The sequence below is a fragment of the Chenopodium album genome, chromosome 17 (genome assembly GCF_948465745.1).
Source record: "Chenopodium album chromosome 17, dcCheAlbu1.1, whole genome shotgun sequence".
In the NCBI taxonomy this organism is placed as follows: domain Eukaryota; kingdom Viridiplantae; phylum Streptophyta; class Magnoliopsida; order Caryophyllales; family Amaranthaceae; genus Chenopodium; species Chenopodium album.
The window spans coordinates 16,057,487-16,064,899 of NC_137850.1; the positions used below are offsets into that span (position 1 = coordinate 16,057,487).

General features: G+C 36.6%; 1 non-coding gene across 1 annotated transcript; it reads left to right on the forward strand.

The window, feature by feature from the left end:
- Nucleotides 1–680: 680 nt before the first annotated feature.
- On the forward strand, nucleotides 681–786 carry LOC145590406 (small nucleolar RNA R71). The gene has a single exon (XR_014102011.1). It is a non-coding gene; the product is annotated as a small nucleolar RNA R71 (small nucleolar RNA).
- Nucleotides 787–7,413: the final 6,627 nt, after the last annotated feature.

Genomic DNA, 7,413 nt, shown 5'->3' on the forward strand with positions numbered 1-7,413 from the left:
TATGATCCCCATATTCTTGGCCATAGCTTTGATCATTAAAACTAAAGTTGTTATGGTTACCACAAAATTCTTGGGTCACACGGTTACCATTACCACTCTTTTGGTTGTAGTTATCATAGCTCCCATTATTGTGATAATTCCTATTCCCAACAATCTTTTGAGCATTAAATCTAGGTCCAAAATCATTATTATCATCACAATTCACATGCACATTCTCATATCCGTCATATCTATCACAAGGAACAATGGGGCAATTAGAAGCATCATGATCATTCTTTCCACAAATATCACAAACCAAGCATTCTCTAATCATGCAACAAGAAGCAAAAGGAGGGTTAGAGTAGGAAGATGTACCTCTCCCCTTAAATTGGGAGGGAAGACTAGAAGCTTGTGAAGGACTCTCGAGCTTGTTCTTGAGAGAATTCACCTCCTTTCCTAACTCCGAGACCATTGTGGACAATTCGTTGATGACATAAGATTGATCGGTTGAGCAACTTGTGCTTACCGATTCCCTCTCTACATCATTCCAATCCATGTAATTCCTTACCACATCATCTATTACATCCACAACCTCTTCTTCCGTCTTGTTCATGATTGGCCCTCCGGCTCCGGCATCTAGGCTCGATCTACCTTGAAAGCTCAAACCACTATAGAAGATTTGGATCACTTGGTATGTTTGAATTCCGTGGTGAGGGCATTCCCTTTGGTAGTCCTTGTACCTCTCCCATGCTTCATGGAGATTCTCTCTAGGCAATTGCTTAAAACTTTGGATTAAGGCTCTAGCCTCCGCCGTCTTCTTTGGTGGGTAGAAACAGGACAAGAAAGCTTTTGTGACATCATCCCATGTCTTCAAGGAATTGGGCTTCACTTCTTTGTCTAGCCATTCCAAAGATCTTCCTATGAGAGAGAAAGGGAACAACTTGAGGCGGATAAACTCTTGAGAAACTCCATTGACATTGATAGTGTTGCAACATTTTTCAAACTCCTTAAGATGGTTCAATGGGCTCTCATTCTTAGCTCCACTATATTGTCTCCTCTCAATTAGGGTGATCATTGCCGGCCGAATTTCAAAGTCGTTTGCCGGTGTTGTAGGTGGAGCTATGCCGCTCTCAAACCTATATGCACCGGGCACTCCTAGTTCCTTCAAGGAAACTCTTGTATTTTCTCCCATGGCTTGAGATCTATGCATACAAAACTCAAAGAAAATATTAGTAGCACGGCTAAGAGTGTAGCCTAAAGTGTAAAATCTTTTTGTATTTTGCAAATAGAGTGGAATAGACTCAACAAAAACATGCACTCAAAGCACCATTCCCAGGCAACGGCGCCATTTTGATGGGATGAAGAACAGTAGGTCGTCGGGCTACCACCCCACCCAATCAAACAAAATTTATAACTCAACTAACCCCTATGAAGTGTAGTGGTAAGTCAAGGTCGAACCCAAAGGAATGGAGGTTGAATGTATATTGCCTAAGTCAAGCTATTCCAAAGTCTAGTAGGGGTTTATGGTAGGAACTAGAGCTAGCTAGGCAATGCAAAAAGCTTGTACTAATCAAATGCAAAGGCACTAGGGGAATGGATCCACATGCATCAACAATGAAGTTCAATAACCTTGGGGAATCAACCAATCAAGTCAAGCAATGTGAGGGAAAACCGAAATTGCAACCAAAAGAGCACATCATGCTATTCTCCTAGAGGTCTAATTAGCGCCAACTACATCAAACACTAGCTAGGAAACATCACAAGATATCTCAATCGAGTAAATGTAAGCCACAAATCAATGGTCCGTATCAATGTGAACTCACAATGCAATTTAGTGTGAATAACAAGGGTGATCAAGCCTAATCAAACACACACATGCACAAAATCAATCAACCAATTTAATCACATTATCAACTCAATCAATTTCCCCCAAATTAATCTCAATTCATCATCAATACATGCTTCACTACTACCCTAGCAATAAAACTACTCACAATTCATGAAAAACATCAAAATCAAAGCTAAACTAATCATCATTCCCAAATTCATCAATTGAAACCAACAAATTCAATCCAAAACAATCAAACTATCAATCAACCAAATCAAACAACAATACTAATGAAATCAAACATTAAATTGCATAAAAAAGTAAAGAATCCTTACAAACTTGATAGAAATCAAACCAAATGTAGCAATCTTCAATCATCAATCATCAAACCCACATTTTCTCTCTCTAAAAAGCTAAGAACTAGTGTTTTTCTCTCTCTAAAATCTAATCTAATCTAATTCTAACTAATGAAGATGTCATCTCCCTCCTGAAAATGGAAGGAAATAACTATATATACAAAGGGGAAGTTAGGATTGACGTCAAAAAATAGACCCACGCCGGTGCGGGCGCTCGGAGGAGAGAGAGAAGTGCGCACGGGACACACCCAGAAAGGTGCGCCCACACACACCTCATGTGCGGCCGCACACGACAAATGTGCGGTCGCACACTCCCCATGTGCGCCCGCACATAACTGGCAGCCCCCCTTTCTTCTCTTCGTCCTAGCTCATGTGGTGCACACATCATAGATGATGGTGATGGAGGACAAGGTAGGCAGCAACTTTCTTGGAATTCTTGAAGGATATAAGCCATGAAAAGAGCATATACAAGGCCTTGAAGCATGCTCCTTGGATCCCCCTTTGACTTGAAACTCTTTGCACAAGAATTAGGCATGAAAAACAATGAAAGACCGAGGAGAGGAAGCTCGGGAATCCTTAGACAATCAATCACAACCTACAAACAAAGGATAAAAAGCAAGTAAAAGGGAAAAATAGCAAGTAAACTAGAAAATGCATAAAATAGAGAAACTAACTACAAAAAGCATAAAATGAAGAAAACTAGAATAAAACTAAGGAAAACTAAAGAAAAGAGTAATAAAATGAAATGAAATTCATCCAAAAAGAGATCAAATGAGTGCCATAAATGTCACTCATCAACAGAGAGTGCCACGTGTCACATGGTGGCGCCGCTTTGCGGCTTTCAATAACTATCCTCGGGATTTGGGCCCTGATGTAATAAGGGCCCTTTCTCTTGCTGTTTTCAGGTGCTCTTTCGGGCATCTGACACGCATCATCTACCCATAGGGACACGTGTTTCCCTTTGACTGGGCCACGTGTCACTACGGGATTGGGCCACGTTTTTGGGGTTATTTTTACCCTAAACAGCTCACAATGATTTGGGATACCCTAATCACTTGTGATCATGGAAATTTTCCTTAAATTCCCGCACAATACACATAGATGCACGTCCATGTTACCATTCTCAAGCCACGACTCATTATTAGCTCGTGCTTATAAACGGCTTCCTTGTTAAGGATCTAATCCTCGTTAAGGTTTGTGCTTGCAACATCAATTCTCAAATTTTATTTGTTTCCACAAGTCAAGAACTCATCCTGTTACTTATCCAAGTACTTTGGATATTCTTGGCCATTATCTAACGATCTATTACATAAATTCAGGTTGATTGGTACTACATACATACTTCACATGCTCTAAGAAAGTAAGTCGTGCGACGATTCCATATCATAGCGTACATGATGGATTAAGTTGCAAAGTAATTCTCAATCTTATTCCATCCATGTGACATTTTAGCTAATTTAGTGTCACTGAATCTTGCTTAAATTGTTTGCTGTGTGATATGGTTGAAAGTCTCTATTAGAGTTTTTCATGTTTAACTTAGTATTTAGCCTAGCTTATACTTAGTTCAAACATTTACTTAGTTTTATATATACGGGTCGAAAGTCTTTCAAAGTCCTTCAATTCATGTTTAACACGGTAAATTCCTTTACGCGTTCAAACATTTTATTAAGTCTATACAATAGATCTTAATACCAATATGTACTAAGTATCGTCTTTTTCTTGGTCCATTGTCGAAAGTACTTTCAAATCTAAGCATTTAGCATTTGATAGTTATTTCACAATAGAGTTCGTAAACTTTTCGTTGGACCTTTATATAATTTACTTTTGCTCCCACTAAACTTCTTATTCATAAGAATTTATGTTTCTCCATAAGCCAATCCTCTTATTAACTTCATGAGAGAAAACGTTCCAATTCCTATATGCAATGCTTCCTTTTATCCCATGACAGATTCCTTGAGCTTGGTTTCAAATCTAGCATTTAGTTAGATTTTCAAAACCCTTAGACTATTTTATAGTCACTTCCAAAATCCTATTTTAGGAAGGCGGTTTCGGTATCTATTTTGTCATATTTCATATGTGCAATTTTGCTAGAATAATCACGAAAAGACTTTAGCATTCCGAATGGTGAATAGGTTTTTATTAAAATCAACTCCGTGAATTTAATTGTATCCTTTTCAACCGATCATATACATTTCCACATTTGTTAGTTTTCTCCTTGAAAACGTATTTGCAGTCGATGGGTCTTTCACCCTTTATGCAAATTAATATAGTTTTAAAACATGATTTTCAAACATGGGGTCTATTTTGGATTTTCATGGCCTCTAATCCATTATTCGGAATTTGGATTTGTCATAGCTATATTTACAAGATATTATTCCCTTACTATCTAATAGTAAATAGTATGGTTGTAAGTCTTAGGTTTATTTCTAACTTAATAGAAAATTTATAGGATTCAATCCAAGCCTTTGGTGAATTCTATACCTATAAGGGGTTATTGCATCAAATACTGAGTTTCAAGGTGCTTCCAAAGTCCTTTTATTTTCTTGATCTTACTCCAACTTTTCAAAAGTTTTGTGAGAAATGAATTCTCTTTTAAGGCACTTGTAAAGTACTTTTGAGTATTCTTGATCAAGTATTCTCACGAGGCCCTTTTAAGGTCTTCCGAGATTCTCAGTTCTAGTTTGTTGCTATGCTCGATGGTCATCGAGTTCATTTTCCTCCCACTTGTCGTTTTGGAAATGTGTTACTTTCCAGAAAGACACCACTTAAAGCAACAAACACTATGTTCTCAATTAGGTTATGGAGGTAATGCCCGTGGTTCGACTTGAATGCTTACAAAGAGACATGTTGGGTAAAAGTTCGTTATAAAACAAACAGTTAGCTCCCACTCGAGCTATCTTAGCCTTTAATGAGCCAGTAAACTCCCACTGTGGCTAAGAGTTTTAGACATATACTTGAAAAGACATTTAGAAGTTAATTCTATCCATAATTGAAAATATGGCGTCTTTTCATAGCTTCGACATTTTTTTTAGTGTAACATTAGTCCTTCGTGCAAATCTTAAGAACTTTATAGGAATGGATGTGATCCATCATTGTTGGAGTCATTTTTAAATGGCATCGAGGTCTCCGTGAAGACACATTATGTTCTTTGTGGATTTATTTATGAAAATTTCAATTTCATAACTTTGTGATGGTTATGCTTGGCTCAAGCAAACATTGCTCGATCTAATCTAGACGTTTTGATATCTTGCCAAGTCGATTATGTACTTCACTAAACTCTTGAACTATTCAAGGTTAAGTTTGTTCACATTTGATGAATATAGCCATATTCTTTCAAATTCTTTGTGAAATGTTGAAGTAAATGAATCCTCTTAAGCTTTCGGAGTCAATTGTCTATTCTACGAACAATAGCTCTTTACTTTGTTTGTTTTAACAAGTAAGACTTACTTGTCTTAGAACGATTCCAAAATCGATCAACTATCAAGAGCCTATCTAATAGAGCCTTGAGTACATTCTTGTCGATGTGACATTGCTAAAGATGTTCATAACGCAAATCATGCCCATGACTTTGAGCTTTTGACAGTTTATCACGTTAAGAAAATGTTTGTCTATAATCAAGAATTCTTGACTCATGGTTTAGACAACCATGCCATTCAAATAAATCTGAACCTATTGCACATTGCTTTGAATGTGAGTCTTTCCGTGTGTAAACAGATCAATTACTGATAATGGAACACAATAACCATTTATTTGTTCCAGCCTTAGCTTAAAGGCCTTTAAACAAAGCATACGACCTTACAACTTATGTAGCACCACTTGATTAAGCTTGTAAGTCGATAACTTAGCTTATCTTCAATAGTTTGAGGTCACTTTCAAAGTGGAACACTCAAGCAGTATCCGATACTTTGTGAAGATAATGAGTTGCTAAGTTAACTTCAATAACATGGAAACTCATTCCTTTTCTTTGTTCCTCGTTTCCTATAATTCTTATCATACTTTATCTCATAATCTTTAAGAACCATTTCTATAAGAGTCTTTGACTTTTATACTTTGTTAGGCATAATTAAGCATCTAATGCGCCGTAAAACAAATTTTTATCTTTTCCTTTAATTCACGCTCGAATTACTAAATCAATGTGTCCTACTCATCTATGTATTAAACGAAAAGATATGTTGGTTGTCAATATTGACAATTTGAGTTTGCAACTCAATACTTCATGTTTTATCAAAACTACCTAGTATTTTGAATACATGATGTCCAACCGTCCTTTCCGGCTTTGTTATAAAAGTCATTTATGAGAATTGTATTTTAGAAATGCTTTACTATTCTTTGAGAACCATTCTGAAAGATTTCCTTTACCAATCATGGAAAACAATACAGTTTGATTTGGAATTCTACAAATATAAGTGCAAAGTATAACCATTTATCAAGTAAATAACATAATAAGTTTGAAAATTAAAAGGTATTCATGCAAATTTTCACTCTTATTAAATGTCTTATCCACGCATTAAATTTCTCCCCATTTGGCGAGAATAAGTCTATTCCAAGATCCCAAAAAACAAAGAGTGGTTATACATGCTTTGGCTTGTCTTAACACTCAATCTCCTAAGGTAAGCAACGCTTTGCTAATGGCTCCAAACCACTCTTGGTTGAATAAATCGTCGCATCTAATGCTCTCTCAACAATTTATTCACTTTGCCACGACAAGTTAGGACTCCATCACTCATATTGTTGAGTACAACCAAAACCAACTTGCATACCCGGTATGCCTTATGAGTCTAGGGAGTAGTAGTGAGGCCTCGCTTTGGCGTAGCCCATCACTACTCTCAATAGGTCGATAAGTGTTTTTTTGGAATGACAATTTTACTCAATATTTTAGGGACCTAGGGTTTCTATGTTGGTTGATTTAAGTGAACTTAATTAATCATCACAACATTCGAAATCCTAAACATGCATCTAACATATAATTCATATATAAATAATCATAAATATGCAAAGCATAAGCACTTTGATGCATATTTGGCAACTAACATGACCCCTTGAATTTCTTCAAGTCTTCAAAAGGTCTTTTTTTGCAACTTTATGGCTTTTTCTTCCAAGAACCTCCATCTTCAAGACTTGATCAAAATTATGCAATACTAGTATCTACGATTAGGACTAATTTGAATATTAAGGTACAAAAGTACTCAACGGTACGCAGACCGTATTTAGATTTACAAAAATACATCACGGATCGCAGTCTGTATTTTT